At 38.5% G+C, this 24,262-nt stretch overlaps 1 protein-coding gene across 3 annotated transcripts in view; it reads left to right on the top strand.

Moving 5' to 3' along the window:
- Nucleotides 1-674: 674 nt before the first annotated feature.
- Nucleotides 675-24,262, top strand: part of fynb (FYN proto-oncogene, Src family tyrosine kinase b) — a 45,947-nt gene continuing 22,359 nt past the window's right edge. For all 3 annotated transcript variants that reach the window (XM_058391939.1, XM_058391936.1, XM_058391938.1), the window contains exon 1: nt 675-834. The gene's annotated coding sequence lies outside the window, so the exon portion shown is untranslated. The remainder of the gene's footprint in view (nt 835-24,262) is intronic.

Below are 24,262 nucleotides of genomic sequence, written 5' to 3' on the forward strand. Positions count from 1 at the left end.
TGCACACTGACATGTAACTGTCTCATACACACCAAGCTGCTCTGTACTCAGAGCGCCAGCAGGGGGCAGCACAGGATCTCCCAAACAGTGCAACAGAACCCACCAGAACTGTATCAGGAACACATGAAGACACCAGGACCCTGAACTTTTACAAAAAGAGTCGGCACAGAGTTAAAAAGCAAAAGCAAGACATTTATTATATTTCTTTTTGTTATTTTCCACACAACCACGTGCTGCTGTGTTTGACAGTGTGGTGATATGGCTCAGCCTCTGGTTCTTTAGGGAACTAAGAACCATCATTGTGCACTGAAACCTTTCCTTTAACACGAGAAGGCACATGAGAAGAGCTTCTTATTTCATGTTTAAAAGATCAACTCTTTTAACAATAGAAACCAAAAACAGACATTTATTATTATTATTATTATTATGATGATGATGATGATTGTTGTTGTTGTTGTTATTATAATTATTATAATTATAATTATTATTGTTGTTATTATTATTATTATTATTATTATTAATGTTAGATATTTTCCTTACTGAAAGTACGTCATTTGCTGGATGCTCCTCCTGAAGCCCCGCCCATCGGCCATTCTGATTGGTTCACAGACCTGTCACTCATAGTGTCAACGATTAGACAGCTGCTGCGCCGATTCCCGTCTCTCTCTCTCTCTCTCTCTCTCTCTCTCTTCGTGTGTGTGTGTGTGTGTGTGTGTGTGTGTGTGTGTGACAGAGAGTGAGGGACGTAGAGAAAGTCAGTGCGCTCGGTGCAGTGTTCACAGATTGAGAGATTAAGGATTAAGCGGCAGAATGAAAGCGACGAAACTTTAGAAGGTAATAATTTTAATTTAAAAGAAATTCTAATTTTCACATGATGACTGTGTATCATTGTTTGTATGTGTGTGTGTGTGTGTGTTTGTGTGTGTGTGTGTGAGAGAGAGAGAGAGAGAGAGAGAGAGAGAGGGAGAGAAGAGCGCGTGCCATCACATCTGGACTGTGTTGTCTTACTGGAATATAGTAATGTAGCAAAACACATCGAGGGTCTGATCTCTGTGTGTGTGTGTGTGTGATGTAGGTGTTGATGTAAGAGTCCAGCTGTGCAAAAGCAAAATACTTCATCCGTCTGTCTGTCTGTCTCTCTCTCTCTCTCTCTCTCTCTTAATCTGATTACCTGTCTGTCTGTGTCTGTCTGTCTCTTTCTCTTAGTTCGATTACCTCTCTCTCTCTCTCTCTCTCTCTCTCTCAGACAGTCTGTCTGTCGTCTTCTCTGTGTGGATATGTCTATCTATCTGTCTGTCTATCTATCTATTTGTCTGTCTGTCTGTCTGCTTCTCTCTGGTAGATTTCAGTTTACCTGTCTTTCCCTCTCTCAGTCAGTTCATCTGTTTGTCTGCTTCTTAGTGCTGATGTGTCTGTGTGTCTCTATGCTTCTCTGTGTGAATATATTTGTCTGTCTGTCCATTCTTCTCTGTATGGATGTGATTGTCTATCCTTCTGTCTGTCTGCTTGTCTGTGTGGGTGTATAACGTTGTGTAGGAGTGTGTAGTGTAGTGTGTATGGTTGTGTAGGAGTGTGTAGTGTGTATGGTTGTGTAGGAGTGTGTAGTGTAGTGTGTATGGTTGTGTAGGAGTGTGTAGTGTGTATGGTTGTGTAGGAGTGTGTAGTGTAGTGTGTATGGTTGTGTAGGAGTGTGTAGTGTAGTGTGTATTGTTATGTAGGAGTGTGTAGTGTAGTGTGTATGGTTATGTAGGAGTGTGTAGTGTAGTGTGTATGGTTGTGTAGGAGTGTGTAGTGTAGTGTGTATGGTTATGTAGGAGTGTGTAGTGTAGTGTGTATGGTTGTGTAGGAGTGTGTAGTGTGTATGGTTGTGTAGGAGTGTGTAGTGTAGTGTGTATGGTTATGTAGGAGTGTGTAGTGTGTATTGTTATGTAGGAGTGTGTAGTGTGTATGGTTGTGTAGGAGTGTGTAGTGTAGTGTGTATTGTTATGTAGGAGTGTGTAGTGTGTATTGTTATGTAGGAGTGTGTAGTGTAGTGTGTATTGTTATGTAGGAGTGTGTAGTGTGTATGGTTGTGTAGGAGTGTGTAGTGTAGTGTGTATTGTTATGTAGGAGTGTGTAGTGTGTATGGTTGTGTAGGAGTGTGTAGTGTAGTGTGTATTGTTATGTAGGAGTGTGTAGTGTGTATTGTTATGTAGGAGTGTGTAGTGTAGTGTGTATGGTTATGTAGGAGTGTGTAGTGTAGTGTGTATTGTTATGTAGGAGTGTGTAGTGTGTATGGTTGTGTAGGAGTGTGTAGTGTAGTGTGTATGGTTATGTAGGAGTGTGTAGTGTAGTGTGTATTGTTATGTAGGAGTGTGTAGTGTGTATGGTTGTGTAGGAGTGTGTAGTGTAGTGTGTATTGTTATGTAGGAGTGTGTAGTGTGTATGGTTGTGTAGGAGTGTGTAGTGTAGTGTGTATTGTTATGTAGGAGTGTGTAGTGTGTATTGTTATGTAGGAGTGTGTAGTGTAGTGTGTATTGTTATGTAGGAGTGTGTAGTGTGTATGGTTGTGTAGGAGTGTGTAGTGTAGTGTGTATGGTTGTGTAGGAGTGTGTAGTGTAGTGTGTATTGTTATGTAGGAGTGTGTAGTGTGTATGGTTGTGTAGGAGTGTGTAGTGTGTATGGTTGTGTAGGAGTGTGTAGTGTGTATGGTTATGTAGGAGTGTGTAGTGTGTATGGTTATGTAGGAGTGTGTAGTGTAGTGTGTATTGTTATGTAGGAGTGTGTAGTGTGTATTGTTATGTAGGAGTGTGTAGTGTGTATGGTTGTGTAGGAGTGTGTAGTGTAGTGTGTATTGTTATGTAGGAGTGTGTAGTGTGTATTGTTATGTAGGAGTGTGTAGTGTGTATGGTTGTGTAGGAGTGTGTAGTGTAGTGTGTATGGTTGTGTAGGAGTGTGTAGTGTAGTGTGTATGGTTATGTAGGAGTGTGTAGTGTAGTGTGTATTGTTGTGTAGGAGTGTGTAGTGTAGTGTGTATTGTTATGTAGGAGTGTGTAGTGTAGTGTGTATGGTTATGTAGGAGTGTGTAGTGTAGTGTGTATTGTTGTGTAGGAGTGTGTAGTGTAGTGTGTATTGTTATGTAGGAGTGTGTAGTGTAGTGTGTATGGTTGTGTAGGAGTGTGTAGTGTAGTGTGTATGGTTGTGTAGGAGTGTGTAGTGTAGTGTGTATGGTTATGTAGGAGTGTGTAGTGTAGTGTGTATGGTTATGTAGGAGTGTGTAGTGTAGTGTGTATTGTTATGTAGGAGTGTGTAGTGTAGTGTGTATTGTTATGTAGGAGTGTGTAGTGTAGTGTGTATGGTTGTGTAGGAGTGTGTAGTGTAGTGTGTATGGTTGTGTAGGAGTGTGTAGTGTAGTGTGTATTGTTATGTAGGAGTGTGTAGTGTAGTGTGTATTGTTATGTAGGAGTGTGTAGTGTAGTGTGTATGGTTGTGTAGGAGTGTGTAGTGTAGTGTGTATGGTTGTGTAGGAGTGTGTAGTGTAGTGTGTATGGTTGTGTAGGAGTGTGTAGTGTAGTGTGTATTGTTGTGTAGGAGTGTGTAGTGTAGTGTGTATGGTTGTGTAGGAGTGTGTAGTGTAGTGTGTATGGTTGTGTAGGAGTGTGTAGTGTAGTGTGTATTGTTGTGTAGGAGTGTGTAGTGTAGTGTGTATTGTTATGTAGGAGTGTGTAGTGTAGTGTGTATGGTTGTGTAGGAGTGTGTAGTGTAGTGTGTATGGTTGTGTAGGAGTGTGTAGTGTAGTGTGTATGGTTGTGTAGGAGTGTGTAGTGTAGTGTGTATGGTTGTGTAGGAGTGTGTAGTGTAGTGTGTATGGTTGTGTAGGAGTGTGTAGTGTAGTGTGTATGGTTGTGTAGGAGTGTGTAGTGTAGTGTGTATGGTTGTGTAGGAGTGTGTAGTGTAGTGTGTATGGTTGTGTAGGAGTGTGTAGTGTAGTGTGTATGGTTGTGTAGGAGTGTGTAGTGTAGTGTGTATGGTTGTGTAGGAGTGTGTAGTGTAGTGTGTATGGTTGTGTAGGAGTGTGTAGTGTAGTGTGTATTGTTATGTAGGAGTGTGTAGTGTAGTGTGTATTGTTATGTAGGAGTGTGTAGTGTAGTGTGTATGGTTGTGTAGGAGTGTGTAGTGTAGTGTGTATGGTTATGTAGGAGTGTGTAGTGTAGTGTGTATGGTTATGTAGGAGTGTGTAGTGTAGTGTGTATGGTTGTGTAGGAGTGTGTAGTGTAGTGTGTATTGTTGTGTAGGAGTGTGTAGTGTAGTGTGTATGGTTGTGTAGGAGTGTGTAGTGTAGTGTGTATTGTTATGTAGGAGTGTGTAGTGTAGTGTGTATGGTTATGTAGGAGTGTGTAGTGTAGTGTGTATGGTTGTGTAGGAGTGTGTAGTGTAGTGTGTATTGTTGTGTAGGAGTGTGTAGTGTGTATTGTTATGTAGGAGTGTGTAGTGTAGTGTGTATTGTTATGTAGGAGTGTGTAGTGTGTATTGTTATGTAGGAGTGTGTAGTGTAGTGTGTATGGTTATGTAGGAGTGTGTAGTGTAGTGTGTATTGTTATGTAGGAGTGTGTAGTGTAGTGTGTATTGTTATGTAGGAGTGTGTAGTGTAGTGTGTATTGTTATGTAGGAGTGTGTAGTGTAGTGTGTATGGTTGTGTAGGAGTGTGTAGTGTAGTGTGTATGGTTATGTAGGAGTGTGTTAACATTCTGTAGGAGAGTGTGTAGTTTTGTGTAGCAGTGTGTAACGCGTTGTGTGTTTGCCTTTATAATCTAATTAATTTCTGATGTCTCTGATGCCACGTCTGTAAAGGACATGCCAGAAAATAATGTATCTCTCTCTCTCTCTCTCTCTGCCTGTCTCCATCTGTCTGTCTCTCTCTGAGCGGAATGTGTGGTTGTTTTAAAAAAGAATATTTTAATTTTTTAGGACATTTTTTAGGTCTTTATTCCAGCTGACATTAATTTTTTACATCAGGAATGTGTTTGTGCTGAAAGTAAAGAAGAAATGAATGTGTGTGTGTGATTTATAGTGAGTGTGTGATTATAGAGTGTGTGATTATAGAGTGTGTGATTATAGAGTGTGTGTGATTATAGTGAGTGTGAATATAGTGAGTGTGATTATAGAGTGTGTGTGATTATAGTGAGTGTGATTATAGTGAGTGTGATTATAGAGAGTGTGATTATAGAGAGTGTGATTATAGTGAGTGTGATTATAGAGTGTGATTATAGTGAGTGTGATTATAGAGAGTGTGATTATAGAGAGTGTGATTATAGAGAGTGTGATTATAGTGAGTGTGATTATAGTGAGTGTGATTATAGAGAGTGTGATTATAGAGAGTGTGATTATAGTGAGTGTGATTATAGAGAGTGTGATTATAGAGAGTGTGATTATAGAGAGTGTGATTATAGAGAGTGTGATTATAGTGAGTGTGATTATAGTGAGTGTGATTATAGTGAGTGTGTGATTATAGTGAGTGTGTGATTATAGTGAGTGTGTGATTATAGTGAGTGTGTGATTATAGTGTGTGATTATAGTGAGTGTGATTATAGAGTGTGTGATTATAGAGTGTGTGATTATAGTGTGTGATTATAGAGTGTGTGATTATAGTGAGTGTGTGATTATAGAGTGTGTGATTATAGTGTGTGATTATAGAGTGTGTGTGATTATAGTGAGTGTGATTATAGAGTGTGTGATTATAGAGTGTGTGATTATAGAGTGTGTGATTAGTGTGTGATTATAGAGTGTGTGATTATAGTGAGTGTGTGATTATAGAGTGTGTGATTATAGTGTGTGATTATAGAGTGTGTGTGATTATAGTGAGTGTGATTATAGAGTGTGTGTGTGATTATAGTGAGTGTGATTATAGTGAGTGTGATTATAGTGAGTGTGATTATAGAGTGTGTGTGTGATTATAGTGAGTGTGATTATAGTGAGTGTGATTATAGTGAGTGTGATTATAGAGTGTGTGTGTGATTATAGTGAGTGTGATTATAGTGAGTGTGATTATAGTGAGTGTGATTATAGTGAGTGTGATTATAGAGTGTGTGATTATAGAGAGTGTGATTATAGTGTGTGTGATTATAGTGTGTGTGATTATAGAGTGAGTGTGATTAGAGTGAGTGTGATTAGAGTGAGTGTGATTAGAGTGTGTGTGATTATAGTGAGTGTGATTATAGTGAGTGTGATTATAGTGAGTGTGATTATAGTGAGTGTGTGATTATAGTGAGTGTGATTATAGAGTGTGTGTGATTATAGTGTGTGTGATTATAGTGAGTGTGATTATAGTGAGTGTGATTATAGTGAGTGTGATTATAGAGTGTGTGTGATTATAGTGAGTGTGATTATAGAGAGTGTGATTATAGAGTGTGTGATTATAGTGAGTGTGATTATAGTGAGTGTGAATATAGTGAGTGTGATTATAGAGTGAGTGTGATTATAGTGAGTGTGATTATAGTGAGTGTGATTATAGTGTGTGTGATTATAGTGTGTGTGATTATAGTGTGTGTGTGATTATAGTGTGTGTGATTATAGTGAGTGTGAATATAGTGAGTGTGATTATAGTGTGTGATTATAGAGTGAGTGTGATTATAGTGAGTGTGATTATAGTGAGTGTGATTATAGAGTGTGTGATTATAGTGAGTGTGATTATAGTGTGTGATTATAGAGTGTGTGTGATTATAGTGAGTGTGATTATAGTGAGTGTGATTATAGAGTGTGTGTGATTATAGTGAGTGTGAATATAGTGAGTGTGATTATAGTGTGTGATTATAGAGTGAGTGTGATTATAGTGAGTGTGATTATAGAGTGTGTGTGATTATAGTGAGTGTGATTATAGAGTGTGTGTGATTATAGAGTGTGTGTGATTATAGAGAGTGTGATTATAGAGAGTGTGATTATAGTGTGTGTGATTATAGTGAGTGTGAATATAGTGAGTGTGATTATAGTGTGTGATTATAGAGTGAGTGTGATTATAGTGAGTGTGATTATAGTGAGTGTGATTATAGTGAGTGTGATTATAGAGTGTGTGTGATTATAGTGAGTGTGATTATAGTGAGTGTGAATATAGTGAGTGTGATTATAGTGTGTGATTATAGAGTGAGTGTGATTATAGTGAGTGTGATTATAGTGAGTGTGATTAGAGTGTGTGTGATTATAGTGAGTGTGATTATAGAGTGTGTGTGATTATAGTGAGTGTGATTATAGAGTGTGTGAGATTATAGAGTGTGTGTGATTATAGTGAGTGTGATTATAGAGAGTGTGATTATAGTGTGTGTGATTATAGTGAGTGTGAATATAGTGAGTGTGATTATAGTGTGTGATTATAGAGTGAGTGTGATTATAGTGAGTGTGATTATAGTGAGTGTGATTATAGAGTGTGTGTGATTATAGTGAGTGTGATTATAGAGTGTGTGTGATTATAGTGAGTGTGATTATAGAGAGTGTGATTATAGAGTGTGTGTGATTATAGTGAGTGTGATTATAGAGTGTGTGTGATTATAGTGAGTGTGATTATAGTGAGTGTGATTATAGTGTGTGTGATTATAGTGAGTGTGATTATAGAGTGTGTGTGATTATAGTGAGTGTGATTATAGTGTGTGTGTGATTATAGAGTGTGTGTGATTATAGTGAGTGTGATTATAGAGTGTGTGTGATTATAGTGAGTGTGATTATATTGAGTGTGAATATAGTGAGTGTGAATATAGTGAGTGTGATTATAGTGAGTGTGATTATAGTGAGTGTGATTATAGAGTGTGATTATAGTGAGTGTGATTATAGTGAGTGTGATTATAGTGAGTGTGAATATAGTGAGTGTGATTATATTGAGTGTGAATATAGTGAGTGTGAATATAGTGAGTGTGATTATAGTGAGTGTGATTATAGTGAGTGTGATTATAGTGAGTGTGATTATAGTGAGTGTGATTATAGAGTGTGTGTGATTATAGTGAGTGTGATTATAGTGAGTGTGATTATAGAGTGTGTGTGATTATAGTGTGTGTGATTATAGTGTGTGTGATTATAGTGAGTGTGATTATAGTGAGTGTGATTATAGTGAGTGTGATCATAGTGTGTGATTATAGTTCAGTTCAATTCAATTTTATTTGTATAGCGCTTTTAACAAAGAGCATTGTCTCAAAGCAGATTTACATGAGAAACAACATAAGAAAACAACAAACATATAAACAGACAAAAAGACAGACAGTCCTAGATGTTATCCCAAGTGAGCAAGCCTGAGGTGACTGAGGCGACTGTGGCAAGGAAAAACTCCCTTAGATGGTAAGAGGAAGAAACCTTGAGAGGAACCAGACTCAAAAGGGAACCCATCCTCTTTTGGGTGACAATTGTGAGTGTGATTATAGTGAGTGTGAATATAGTGAGTGTGATTATAGAGTGTGTGTGATTATAGTGAGTGTGAATATAGTGAGTGTGATTATAGAGTGTGTGTGATTATAGTGAGTGTGAATATAGTGAGTGTGATTATAGTGAGTGTGATTATAGAGTGTGTGTGATTATAGAGTGTGTGTGATTATAGTGAGTGTGTGATTATAGTGAGTGTGATTATAGTGAGTGTGATTATAGTGAGTGTGATTATAGTGAGTGTGATCATTAGTGTGTGATTATAGTTCAGTTCAATTCAATTTTATTTGTATAGCGCTTTTAACAAAGAGCATTGTCTCAAAGCAGATTTACATGAGAAACAACATAAGAAAACAACAAACATATAAACAGACAGACAGACAGACAGTCCTAGATGTTATCCCAAGTGAGCAAGCCTGAGGTGACTGAGGCGACTGTGGCAAGGAAAAACTCCCTTAGATGGTAAGAGGAAGAAACCTTGAGAGGAACCAGACTCAAAAGGGAACCCATCCTCATTTGGGTGACAATTGTGTGATGCAGATACAGCATGTGTATAGTGTTATGTAAATCAATAAGGAGGTTATTGTCCACAGCGCTGCTTGAATATCCCAATCCTCACAAGCAGAACCTGGCTGGAGCTGGTCCATCTCCGGATGCCACTGGAGCCGGCACAGTCTCTGTATGCCTCGGGATGGGTAGAAGAAGGGAAACAATGGAACAGCATTAGCGTAGCTGCTGTTCATAATATTAACAGCACTAGATGATAATGTGCATTTAATCAGATGTACTGGAGTACAAGGTTATGGGAAGTGTTAGATGTATGCCAGGCTAAAGAGATAAGTCTTAAGTCTATGTTTAAACTGGGAGACTGTGTCTGAGTAACGTGTTAGAAGACTGGCTAGATACGTGGGAGCTAAACCATTTAGAGCCTTGAACGTAATTAGTGCTAATTTATAGTCAATTCTAAACTTCACAGGTAGCCAGTGCAGGGATGATAATATTGGGGTTATATGATCATATTTTCTTGATCTGGTAAGAACTCTGGCGGCTGCATTCTGGACTAACTGTAGCTTGTTTATTGAAGATGCAGGACAAACACCTAGTAATGCATTACAATAGTCCAGTCTGGAGGTCAGGAATGCATGAACTAGCTTTTCTGCATCAGATACAGCTAAAATGTTCCTAAGCTTGGCAATATTTCTAAGATGGAAGAAGGCTGTTTTTGTGATATTGGAAATATGATTTTCAAAGGATAAGTTGCTGTCTAATATTACACCCAGGTCTTCCACTGTTGAGCTAGTAGTAACAGTACATCCTTCTAGGTGCAAGCTGAATTGCGAGAGCTTCTGTGTACTGGTTTTTGGGTCATTAAGTAATATCTCTGTCAGAATTTAGTAATAGAAAATTATCGGTCATCCAATCTTTAATATCTTTAACACACTCAGTTAGTCTAGACAATTTAGATATTTCATCTGGTTTTGATGAGATATATAACTGGGTATCATCGGCATAACAATGGAAACTAATCCCATGCCTTCTAATGATGTTACCCAATGGAAGCATGTATACCGAGAAAAGCAGAGGTCCTAAAACTGACCCTTGTGGGACCCCGTATTTCACTGGCACTACACTGGACAGTTCTCCATTTAAATCTACAAAGTGGTATGGATCAGACAGGTAGGGTCTAAACCATTTTAATGCCTGTCCCTGCATACCTGTGTGATTTTGTAAGCGATCTACGAGAATGTTATGATCTATAGTGTGGAATGCAGCACTAAGATCAAGCAGGACTAAAATCGAGATGCAGCCTTGGTCCGAAGCTAAAAGCAAGTCACTTGTGAGTTTAACTAGTGCAGTTTCTGTACTATGATGGGGCCTAAATCCTGACTGAATTTCTTCAAGGATATTGGCCAGGGTGATAAGTTTAACTAGCTCTTCCTGCCCTATGCTCGTAAAGCATTCTAGCTTTAAGTGTGGAGCTATAGGCTGGTCTAGATCACCGGATGCTGTCAAAGGTTGAACATCGAATATTTTGTTCCTGATACTATCAATTTTTTTAGTGAAGAAATTCATAAAGTCCTCACTACTAAACTGTGCTGAAATACTCTCTCCAGAAATCTGATGCTTTGTTAGTCTAGCCACTGTACTAAATAAGAATCTGGGATTGTTCTGGTTTATTTCAATCAGATTGCTCAGATTCTCAGCCCTAGCTCAGCTTTTAGAGCCTGTCTATAGTTGGCCAGACTGTCTTTAAACGCAATTCTAAAAACTTGTAATTTGTTTTTTCTCCACTCGAGGTTACGGGTTGCTCTCTTGAGGGCGTGAGTATGACTATTGTACCATGGTGCAGGTGTTTTATCTCTGACCTTTTTTAGTTGGATGGGGGCAACAGTGTCTAGTGTGCTAGTGAAAATAGTGCCTATGCTGTTGGTTACTTCATCTAGATCATCTGCATTTAGGGGTCTAGTAAGAAGCTGAGACAGATCTGGCAGATTGTTTGTAAATCTGTCTTTAGTGGTCAGAGTTATAGTTCTACCAAGTTTATAACGTGGAGAGACGTGTCTAATATGTTCTACAGGTAGAGTGTACACTAAGAGGTGATGGTCTGTGATGTCATCGCTTTGAGATAGAACAGTTACATCGGAAACATCAGTCCCATGTGATATACAGTGAGGGAAAAAATGATTTGATCCCCTGCTGATTTTGTATGTTTGCCCACTGACAAACAAATGATCAGTCTGTAATTTTAATGGTAGGTTTATCTGAACAGTGAGAAACAGAATAACAACCAAAAAATCCAGAAAAACCCATTTCAAAAAAGTTCTACATTGATTTGCATTTTATTGAGTGAAATAAGTATTTGACCCCTTTGCAAAACATGACTTAGTACTTGGTGCCAAACCCTTGTTGGCAATCACAGACGTCAGACATTTCTTGTAGTTGGCCACCAGGTTTGCACACATCTCACATCTCAAGGAATTTGGGCCCACTCCTCTTTGCAGATCCTCTCCAATTCATTAAGGTTTGGTGGCTGACCCTTCAGCTCCCTCCACAGATTTTCTATGGGATTAAGGTCTGGAGACTGGCTAGGCCACTACAGGACCTTAATGTGCTTCTTTTTGAACCACTCCTTTGTTGCCTTGGCCGTGTGTTTTGGGTCGTTGTCAGGCTGGAATATCCATCCACGACCCATTTTCAATGCCCTGGCTGAGGGAAGGAGGTTCTCATCCAAGATTTAATGGTACATGGCTCCGTCCATCATCCCTTTGATGCGGTGCAGTTGTCCTGTCACCTGGGGATGGTGTACTTGGGGTCATAGGCAGCATTCCTCCTCCTCCAAACACGGCGAGTTGAGTTGATGCCAAAGAGCTGGATTTTGGTCTCATTGGACCACAACACTTTCACCCAGTTCTCCTCTGAATCATTCAGATGTTCACTGGTAAACTTCAGATGGTCCTGTACATGTGCTTTCTTTAGCAGGGGGACGTTGCGGGTGCTACTGTATTTCAGTCTTTCATGGCGTAGAGTGTTACCAATTGTTTTCTTGGTGACTGTGGTCCCAGCTGCCTTGAGATCATTGACAAAATCCTCCAGTGTAATTCTGGGCTGATTCCTCGCCGTTCTCATGATCATTGAAACTCCATGAGGTGAGATCTTGCATGGAGCCCCAGACCGAGGAAGACTGACAGTCCTTTTGTGTTTCTTCCATTTGGGAATAATCACACCAACTGTTGTCATCTTCTCACCAAGCTGCTTGGCGATGGTCTTGTAGCTCATTCCAGCCTTGTGTAGGTCTACAGTCTTTTCCATGACATCCATGGACAGCTCTTTGGTCTTGGCCATGATGGAGAGTTTGGAATCTGATTGGTTGCTTCCTTCTGTGGACAGGCGTCTGTCATACAGTTAACGAGCTGAGATTAAGAGCACTCCCTGAGAGTGCTCCTACTGTAATCTCAGCTCCTTACCTGTATAAAAGACACCTGGGAGCCAGAAATCTTTCTGACTGATAGGGGATCAAATACTTATTTCACTCATTAAAATGCAAATCAATGTAGAACTTTTCTGAAATGTGTTTTTCTGGATTTTTTTGTTGTTATTCTGTCTCTCACTGTTCGAATACATCGACCATTAAAATTACAGACTGATCATTTGTTTGTCAGTGGGCAAACGTACAAAATCAGCAGGGGATCAAATCATTTTTTCCCTCACTGTAACTAAGTCTAGTGTATGATTAAAATGATGAGTTGAGCTATTAATATTTTGTTTAACCCCAAATGAATTTAGTAAATCTATAAATGCGAGTCCTAACACATCGTTAGCATCGTCTACATGAATGTTAAAGTCTCCTACAATTAACACTTTGTCAAAACTGATCAAAAGATCTGAGAGTAAATGTGCAAACTCATTAAGAAAATCAGTGTAGGGCCCCGGGGGTATATACATGGTGGCCAGAGCAAGATATAGTAGGGATTTTTTATGTATGTCAGAGAGTGCAACATTAAGGACAAGCACTTCAAATGAGTTAAACCTGGGTCCTGTTTTCTGAGTAACGGTAAGAGAATTATTATAGATCGTTGCAACACCACCACCACGACCAGTCTGACGGGGCTCATGCTTATATGAATATCCTGATGGAGTAGACTCATTTAGGCCAATGTATTCATTTGGTCTAAGCCAGTTTCAGTAAGACAGAGTGTGTCGAAACTATAATCTAAGATCATTTCATTAATAATAAGTGCTTTTGGTGCAAGGGATCTAATGTTGAGAAGCCCAAACTTAAGAAATTGTTTTTCTTTACCTATTTGGCCTTTGTCAGGTTTAATTGTGATAAAATTATTTCGAGAGTTATTAACAAATTTACCCTTTAATCTCACTAATCGGGGAACAGACACAGTTTCTATAGGATGAGCTATGTGTGAACTTGTATTAGTCTGGCGAGTTGAACAGTAGCTATTATAATTGTGATTGTGATCTGAGGTATGACTTACCAGTCAGAGGGTGCGCAGTGTCCTGGAGATGTTGTCCGAGAGGTGATTATAGTGTGTGTGTGATTATAGTGTGTGATTAAAGAGTGTGTGTGATTGTAGCGTGTGTGTGATTATAGTGTGTGTGATTATAGAGTGTGTGATTATAGTGTGTGTGTGATTATAGTGTGTGTGTGATTATAGAGTGTGTGATTATAGTGTGTGATTATAGTGTGTGATTATAGTGTGTGAGTGATTAGAGTTTGTGATTATAGTGTGTGATTATAGTGTGTGTGTGTGATTATAGTGTGTGATTATAGTGTGTGTGTGATTATAGTGTGTGATTACTGAGTGTGTGATTATAGTGTGTGTGATTATAGCATGTGATTATAGTGTGTGTGTAATTACAGAGTGTGTGCTTATAGAGTGTGTGCTTATAGAGTGTGTGATTATAGTGTGTGTGTGATTATAGAGTGTGTGTGATTATAGTGTGTGTGATCCTCATGTCTGATCCTAGTGTGTGATCATAGTGTGTGATTGTAGAGTGTGTGTGATTGTAGAGTGTGTGATTATAGGGTGTGTGTGATTACAGAGTGTATGATCCTCGTCTGTGATCCTAGTGTGTGATCGTAGAGTGTGTGATTATAGTGTGTGATTACAGTGTGTGATTACAGAGTGTGTGATTATAGTGTGTGATCGTAGAGTGTGTGATTATAGTGTGTGATCGTAGAGTGTGTGATTATAGTGTGTGATTATAGTGTGTGACTATAGTGTGTGATTATAGTGTGTGATTATAGTGTGTGATTATAGTGTGATTGTAGAGTGTGTGATTATAGTGTGTGATTATAGTGTGTGATCATAGAGTGTGTGATTAGAGTGTGTGATTACAGAGTGTGTGATTACAGAGTGTGTGATTACAGAGTGTGATCGTAGAGTGTGTGATTACAGAGTGTGATCGTAGAGTGTGTGATCGTAGAGTGTGTGATCGTAGAGTGTGTGATCGTAGAGTGTGTGATTACAGAGTGTGTGATTACAGAGTGTGTGATTACAGTGTGTGATTACAGAGTGTGTGATTATAGTGTGTGATTATAGTGTGTGATTATAGTGTGTGATTATAGTGTGTGATTATAGTGTGTGATCGTAGAGTGTGTGATTACAGAGTGTGTGATTACAGAGTGTGTGATTATAGTGTGTGATTAGAGTGTGTGATTACAGAGTGTGTGATTACAGAGTGTGTGATTACAGAGTGTGTGATTACAGAGTGTGTGATTACAGTGTGTGTGATTATAGTGTGTGATTACAGTGTGTGATTATAGTGTGTGATTATAGTGTGTGATTATAGAGTGTGTGTGATTACAGTGTGTGTGATTACAGAGTGTATGTTTATAGTGTGTGTGATTATAGCATGTGATTATAGTGTGTGTGTAATTACAGTGTGTGCTTATAGAGTGTGTTATCATAGTGTGTGATTATAGAGTGTGTGTGATTATAGTGTGTGTGATCCTCATGTCTGATCCTAGTGTGTGATCATAGTGTGTGATTGTAGAGTGTGTGATTATAGGGTGTGTGTGATTACAGAGTGTATGATCCTCGTCTGTGATCCTAGTGTGTGATCGTAGAGTGTGTGATTATAGTGTGTGATTACAGTGTGTGATTACAGAGTGTGTGATTATAGTGTGTGATCGTAGAGTGTGTGATTATAGTGTGTGATCGTAGAGTGTGTGATTATAGTGTGTGATTATAGTGTGTGATTATAGTGTGTGATTATAGTGTGTGATTATAGTGTGTGATTATAGTGTGATCGTAGAGTGTGTGATTAGTGTGTGATTGTAGAGTGTGTGATTATAGTGTGTGATTATAGTGTGTGATCGTAGAGTGTGTGATTACAGAGTGTGTGATTACAGAGTGTGTGATTACAGAGTGTGTGATTACAGAGTGTGTGATTACAGAGTGTGATCGTAGAGTGTGTGATCGTAGAGTGTGTGATCGTAGAGTGTGTGATTACAGAGTGTGTGATTATAGTGTGTGATTAGAGTGTGTGATTACAGAGTGTGTGATTATAGTGTGTGATTATAGTGTGTGATTACAGAGTGTGTGATTACAGAGTGTGTGATTACAGAGTGTGATCGTAGAGTGTGTGATCGTAGAGTGTGTGATCGTAGAGTGTGTGATCGTAGAGTGTGTGATCGTAGAGTGTGTGATTACAGAGTGTGTGATTATAGTGTGTGATTACAGTGTGTGATTACAGAGTGTGTGATTATAGTGTGTGATTACAGAGTGTGTGATTACAGAGTGTGTGATTACAGAGTGTGTGATTACAGAGTGTGATCGTAGAGTGTGTGATCGTAGAGTGTGTGATTACAGAGTGTGTGATTACAGAGTGTGTGATTACAGAGTGTGTGATTACAGAGTGTGTGATTACAGTGTGTGATTACAGTGTGTGTGATTATAGTGTGTGATTACAGTGTGTGTGATTATAGTGTGTGATTACAGTGTGTGTGATTATAGTGTGTGATTACAGTGTGTGTGATTATAGTGTGTGATTACAGTGTGTGATTATAGTGTGTGATTACTGAGTGTGTGATTACTGAGTGTGTGATTATAGTGTGTGATTATAGAGTGTGTGTGATTACAGTGTGTGTGATTACAGAGTGTATGTTTATAGTGTGTGTGATTATAGCATGTGATTATAGTGTGTGTGTAATTACAGTGTGTGCTTATAGAGTGTGTTATCATAGTGTGTGATTATAGAGTGTGTGTGATTATAGTGTGTGTGATCCTCATGTCTGATCCTAGTGTGTGATCATAGTGTGTGATTGTAGAGTGTGTGTGATTGTAGAGTGTGTGATTATAGGGTGTGTGTGATTATAGAGTGTGTGTGATTACAGAGTGTATGATCCTCGTCTGTGATCCTAGTGTGTGATCGTAGAGTGTGTGATTATAGTGTGTGATTACAGAGTGTGATTATAGTGTGTGATTATAGTGTGTGATTATAGTGTGTGATCGTAGAGTGTGTGATTACAGAGTGTGTGATTACAGAGTGTGTGATTACAGAGTGTGTGATTATAGTGTGATCGTAGAGTGTGTGATTATAGTGTGTGATCGTAGAGTGTGTGATTATAGTGTGTGATTATAGTGTGTGATTATAGTGTGTGATTACAGAGTGTGTGATTATAGTGTGTGATTAGAGTGTGTGATTACAGAGTGTGTGATTACAGAGTGTGTGATTATAGTGTGCGATTACAGAGTGTGTGATTATAGTGTGTGATTATAGTGTGCGATTACAGAGTGTGTGATTATAGTGTGTGATTATAGTGTGTGATTACAGAGTGTGTGATTACAGAGTGTGTGATTACAGAGTGTGTGATTACAGAGTGTGTGATTATAGTGTGTGATCGTAGTGTGTGATCGTAGAGTGTGTGATTATAGTGTGTGATTATAGTGTGCGATTACAGAGTGTGTGATTATAGTGTGTGATTATAGTGTGTGATTACAGAGTGTGTGATTATAGTGTGTGATTATAGTGTGTGATTACAGAGTGTGTGATTAGTGTGTGATTATAGTGTGTGATTATAGTGTGTGATTATAGTGTGTGATTATAGTGTGTGATTATAGTGTGTGATTACAGAGTGTGTGATTATAGTGTGTGATTATAGTGTGTGATTATAGTGTGTGATTACAGTGTGTGATTACAGAGTGTGTGATTATAGTGTGTGATTATAGTGTGTGATTATAGTGTGTGATTACAGAGTGTGTGATCCTCGTCTGTGATCCTTGTGTGTGATTATAGTGTGTGTGATTATAGAGTGTGTGATTAGTGTGTGTGATTATAGAGTGTGTGATTATAGAGTGTGTGATTATAGTGTGTGTAATTATAGTGTGTGTGATTACAGAGTGTGTGATTATAGAGTGTGTGTGATTACAGAGTGTGTGATTAGTGTGTGTGATTACAGAGTGTGTGATTATAGTGTGTGTAATTATAGAGTGTGTGTGATTACAGACTGTGTGATTATAGTGTGTGTGATTATAGCATGTGTGTGTGGTTATAGAGTGTGTGTGATTACAGAGTGTGTGATTACAGAGTGTGTGATTACAGAGTGTGTGATTAAAGAGTGTGTGATTATAGCGTGTGTGATTATAGAGTGTGTGTGTGTGTGTGTGTGATTATAGTGTGTGTGTGATTAGAGTGTGTGATTATAGAGTGTGATTATGGTGTGTGTGTTTGATTACAGAGTGTGTGATCCTCGTGTGTGATCCTAGTGTGTGATCCTAGTGTGTGATTATAGGGTGTGATTACAGTGTGTGATTACAGTGTGTGATTATAGTGTGTGATTATAGTGTGTGATTATAGTGTGTGATTAGAGTGTGTGATTATAGTGTGTGATTATAGTGTGTGATTATAGTGTGTGATTACAGAGTGTGTGATTACAGAGTGTGTGATTACAGAGTGTGATCGTAGAGTGTGTGATCGTAGAGTGTGTGATCGTAGAGTGTGTGATCGTAGAGTGTGTGATCGTAGAGTGTGTGATTACAGAGTGTGTGATTACAGTGTGTGATTACAGTGTGTGATTACAGAGTGTGTGATTATAGTGTGTGATTACAGAGTGTGTGATTACAGAGTGTGTGATTACAGAGTGTGTGATTACAGAGTGTGTGATTACAGAGTGTGATCGTAGAGTGTGTGATCGTAGAGTGTGTGATTACAGAGTGTGTGATTACAGAGTGTGTGATTACAGAGTGTGTGATTACAGAGTGTGTGATTACAGTGTGTGATTACAGTGTGTGTGATTATAGTGTGTGATTACAGTGTGTGATTATAGTGTGTGATTACTGAGTGTGTGATTACAGTGTGTGATTACAGTGTGTGATTACAGAGTGTGTGATTATAGTGTGTGATTACAGAGTGTGTGATTACAGAGTGTGTGATTACAGAGTGTGTGATTACAGAGTGTGTGATTACAGAGTGTGATCGTAGAGTGTGTGATCGTAGAGTGTGTGATTACAGAGTGTGTGATTACAGTGTGTGATTACAGAGTGTGTGATTACAGAGTGTGTGATTACAGTGTGTGATTACAGTGTGTGTGATTATAGTGTGTGATTACAGTGTGTGATTATAGTGTGTGATTACTGAGTGTGTGATTACTGAGTGTGTGATTATAGTGTGTGATTATAGAGTGTGTGTGATTACAGTGTGTGTGATTACAGAGTGTATGTTTATAGTGTGTGTGATTATAGCATGTGATTATAGTGTGTGTGTAATTACAGTGTGTGCTTATAGAGTGTGTTATCATAGTGTGTGATTATAGAGTGTGTGTGATTATAGTGTGTGTGATCCTCATGTCTGATCCTAGTGTGTGATCATAGTGTGTGATTGTAGAGTGTGTGTGATTGTAGAGTGTGTGATTATAGGGTGTGTGTGATTATAGAGTGTGTGTGATTACAGAGTGTATGATCCTCGTCTGTGATCCTAGTGTGTGATCGTAGAGTGTGTGATTATAGTGTGTGATTACAGAGTGTGTGATTATAGTGTGTGATTATAGTGTGTGATTATAGTGTGTGATCGTAGAGTGTGTGATTACAGAGTGTGTGATTACAGAGTGTGTGATTACAGAGTGTGTGATTATAGTGTGATCGTAGAGTGTGTGATTATAGTGTGTGATCGTAGAGTGTGTGATTATAGTGTGTGATTATAGTGTGTGATTATAGTGTGTGATTACAGAGTGTGTGATTATAGTGTGTGATTACAGAGTGTGTGATTATAGTGTGTGATTACAGAGTGTGTGATTATAGTGTGTGATTACAGAGTGTGTGATTATAGTGTGTGATTACAGAGTGTGTGATTATAGTGTGTGATTACAGAGTGTGTGATTACAGAGTGTGTGATTACAGAGTGTGTGATTACAGAGTGTGTGATTATAGTGTGTGATCGTAGTGTGTGATCGTAGAGTGTGTGATTATAGTGTGTGATTATAGTGTGCGATTACAGAGTGTGTGATTATAGTGTGTGATTATAGTGTGTGATTACAGAGTGTGTGATTATAGTGTGTGATTATAGTGTGTGATTACAGAGTGTGTGATTAGTGTGTGATTATAGTGTGTGATTATAGTGTGTGATTATAGTGTGTGATTATAGTGTGTGATTATAGTGTGTGATTACAGAGTGTGTGATTATAGTGTGTGATTATAGTGTGTGATTATAGTGTGTGATTACAGTTTGTGATTACAGAGTGTGTGATTATAGTGTGTGATTATAGTGTGTGATTATAGTGTGTGATTACAGAGTGTGTGATCCTCGTCTGTGATCCTTGTGTGTGATTATAGTGTGTGTGATTATAGAGTGTGTGTGATTATAGTGTGTGTGTGATTACAGAGTGTGTCCTTATAGTGTGTGTGATTATAGGGTGTATGATCATAGTGTGTGAGATTATAGAGTGTGTGATTATAGTATATTATATTCTTAGCTGATTGGTTTAATCTTCAGTATGGCATCATCACTCAATCTGTGTGTTTTATTTTCAGACTTTATTCCTTAATGTTGTAAACTCCATAAAGTTTATTGGCTCACTGATCTTGTGTAATCTGTGAAATTGGAGAGAACACCTACACTCTTACGATATGTGTTTGTGTTTAATGAGAAGTGGAATAGAACCAATTAATTGATGGATGGAAAGTCTAACACACACACACACACACACACACACACACACTGGAAACCGGTTTCACACTGACTCAGTTGGGTATTCACTGCTTGCTGTAGGTGGTTATTCTGAAAGGCAGACTGGAGCACACAGGCTGTGTGTGATTGTAGAGTGTGTGTGTGATTACAGAGTGTGATTATAGTGTGTGTGATTACAGAGTGTGTGATTATAGTGTGTGTGATTATAGTGTGTGTGATTACAGAGTGTGTGATTACAGAGTGTGTGATTATAGTGTGTGTGATTATAGTGTGTGTGATTACAGAGTGTGATTATAGTGTGTGATTACAGAGTGTGTGATTACAGAGTGTGTGATTACAGAGTGTGTGATTAGTGTGTGTGATTAGTGTGTGTGATTAGTGTGTGTGATTATAGTGTGTGTGATTATAGTGTGTGTGATTATAGTGTGTGTGATTAGTGTGTGTGATTAGTGTGTGTGATTATAGAGTGTGTGATTATAGTGTGTGATTATAGCGTGTGTGTGATTATAGTGTCTGTGTGATTATAGCGTGTGTGTGATTATAGTGTTTGTGTGATTATAGTGTTTGTGTGATTATAGAGTGTGTGTGTGTGATTACAGAGTGTGTGATTACAGAGTGTGTGATTATAGAGTGTGTGTGATTACAGAGTGTGTGATTATAGTGTGAGATCATAGTGTGTGATTATAGGATGTGTGATTATAGAGTGTGTGATTATAGGGTGTATGATCATATTGTGTGTGATTATAGAGTGTGTGTGATTATAGGGTGTGTGATTATAGGGTGTGTGATTATAGAGTGTGTGTGATTATAGAGTGTGTGTGATTATAGGGTGTGTGATTATAGAGTGTGTGTGATTATAGAGTGTGTGTGATTATAGGGTGTGTGATTATAGAGTGTGTGTGATTATAGAGTGTGTGTGATTATAGGGTGTGTGATTATAGGGTGTGTGATTATAGGGTGTGTGATTATAGGATGTGTGATTATAGGATGTGTGATTATAGGATGTGTGATCATAGAGTGTGTGATTATAGAGTGTATGATTCTCATGTGTGAACCTAGTGTGTGATTGTAGAGTGTGTGATTGTAGTGTGTGATTGTAGAGTGTGTGATTACACTGTGTGTGATCCTCATGTGTGATCCTCGTGTGTGTTCCTAGTGTGTGATTATAGTGTGTGTGATTATAGTGTGTGTGATTATAGGGTGTGTGATTATAGGGTGTGTGATTATTGACTGTGTGATTATAGACTGTGTGATTATAGACTGTGTGATTATAGGTTGTGTGATCATAGAGTGTGTGATCATAGAGTGTGTGATCATAGAGTGTGTGATCATAGAGTGTGTGATTATAGTGTGTGTGATTATAGTGTGTGTGTGATTGTAGAGTGTGTGATCCTAGTGTGTGATTACAGGGTGTATGATCATAGTGTGTGTGTGATTATAGAGTGTGTGATTATAGAGTGTGTGATTATAGGATGTGTGATTATAGGATGTGTGATTATAGGATGTGTGATTATAGGATGTGTGATTATAGGATGTGTGATTATAGGATGTGTGATTATAGGATGTGTGATCATAGAGTGTGTGATTATAGGGTGTGTGATCATAAAGTGTGTGATTATAGAGTGTATGTGATTGTACAGTGTGTGATCCTAGTGTGTGATTACAGGGTGTATGATCATAGTGTGTGTGTGATTATAGTGTGTGTGTGATTATAGAGTGTATGATTCTCATGTGTGAACCTAGTGTGTGATTGTAGAGTGTGTGATTGTAGAGTGTGTGATTACACTGTGTGTGATCCTCGTGTGTGATCATAGTGTGTGTGATTATAGTGTGTGTGATTATAGTGTGTGTGATTATAGAGTGTGTGTGATTATAGAGTGTGTGATTATAGAGTGTGTGATTATAGAGTGTGTGATTATAGAGTGTGTGATTATAGAGTGTGTGATTATAGAGTGTGTGTTTATAGAGTGTGTGTGATTATAGGGTGTGTGATTATAGGGTGTATGATCATAGAGTGTGTGTTTATAGAGTGTGTGATTATAGAGTGTGTGTGATTATAGGGTGTGTGTGATTATAGGGTGTATGATCATAGAGTGTGTGATTATAGAGTGTGTGTTTATAGAGTGTGTGTGTTTATAGAGTGTGTGTGATTATAGAGTGTGTGTGATTATAGGGTGTGTGATTATAGGGTGTGTGATTATAGACTGTGTGATTATAGACTGTGTGATTATAGACTGTGTGATTATAGACTGTGTGATCATAGAGTGTGTGATCATAGAGTGTGTGATCATAGAGTGTGTGATTATAGTGTGTGTGATTATAGTGTGTGATCCTAGTGTGTGATTACAGGGTGTATGATCATAGTGTGTGTGTGATTATAGAGTGTGTGATTATAGAGTGTGTGATTATAGGATGTGTGATTATAGGATGTGTGATTATAGGATGTGTGATCATAGAGTGTGTGATTATAGGGTGTGTGATCATAAAGTGTGTGATTATAGAGTGTATGTGATTGTACAGTGTGTGATCCTAGTGTGTGATTACAGGGTGTATGATCATAGTGTGTGTGTGATTATAGTGTGTGTGTGATTATAGAGTGTATGATTCTCATGTGTGAACCTAGTGTGTGATTGTAGAGTGTGTGATTGTAGAGTGTGTGATTACACTGTGTGTGATCCTCGTGTGTGATCATAGTGTGTGTGATTATAGTGTGTGTGATTATAGAGTGTGTGTGATTATAGAGTGTGTGATTATAGAGTGTGTGATTATAGAGTGTGTGTTTATAGAGTGTGTGTTTATAGAGTGTGTGTGATTATAGGGTGTGTGATTATAGGGTGTATGATCATAGAGTGTGTGATTATAGAGTGTGTGTGATTATAGAGTGTGTGATTATAGAGTGTGTGATTATAGAGTGTGTGATTATAGTATATTATATTCTTAGCTGATTGGTTTAATCTTCAGTATGGCATCATCACTCAATCTGTGTGTTTTATTTTCAGACTTTATTCCTTAATGTTGTAAACTCCATAAAGTTTATTGGCTCACTGATCTTGTGTAATCTGTGAAATTGGAGAGAACACCTACACTCTTACGATATGTGTTTGTGTTTAATGAGAAGTGGAATAGAACCAATTAATTGATGGATGGAAAGTCTAACACACACACACACACACACACACACACACTGGAAACCGGTTTCACACTGACTCAGTTTGGTATTCACTGCTTGCTGTAGGTGGTTATTCTGAAAGGCAGACTGGAGCACACAGGCTACAGTGTAACACCTAACATGTGACACCCAACTTCTTACGGTTTCTAAAGGTGGCAGTTACTTTTCAGAAAGGTTTTGCAGACTTCCTGGAATCCAGTGACCTCATTTAGATTCACTAGTTTCTAATGAAATATTTATAAACTGCTGTGAAACATACCACCTTCCTGTTCATACCTTCTCACTTCCCTTATGGTGGGGTACACCATCCTGTGTGTGTGTGAGGGATTCATGTCCTTGTTGGTCTTTAAATAGAGTGGAACTGTTAATGCACACACACACACACACACACACACACACATACACCTGTACATCGTGATCCATCCTGAAGTATTGTTATTTTTTTGTCATATCCCTCAGCTCTACACAACATCTGGCTGCTTGAGTGTGTGTGTGTGTGTGTGATTAATTAGTTGGATATCTGTGTGAAATGAACACAGTGAGTGTGTGTATTAGGGGAATTTGGAGTGGACTGGTTGGTGGGTGATGAAGCAGGATGTTGATGGGATCAGTAACAGATCTTGGGAGTGTTTGTGAGCAGTGAATTCATTTGTCTGGACAGTGGTGGACTGTTAGAACGTGACTGGACATGTGGGATTCTGATAAATATTGAAGTTTAGTCATGGAGCTTCATGAATTTTATTGGAGTGGAGGAGGAGTTAGGTTTCAGTAAGTGGGTCAGAATGAGACATGAATGAAGATCTGACAGGAAATGAATGTTATTTTGTTTTGTGAAACTCAGACTTTCAGACCAATCAGAGCAACACTAAAGGAAATGTTTCTCACACACACACTCACACACACACACACACATACACTCTATTACACACACACACACTCTATTACTCACTCTATTACACACACACACTCACACACACACACACTATCACACACTATTACACACACACACACACACACACACACACACACACTATCACACACTCTATTACACACACACTCACACACACACACACACTA

This window comes from Hemibagrus wyckioides, linkage group LG06 (genome assembly GCF_019097595.1).
Source record: "Hemibagrus wyckioides isolate EC202008001 linkage group LG06, SWU_Hwy_1.0, whole genome shotgun sequence".
Taxonomy (NCBI): Eukaryota; Metazoa; Chordata; class Actinopteri; order Siluriformes; family Bagridae; genus Hemibagrus; species Hemibagrus wyckioides.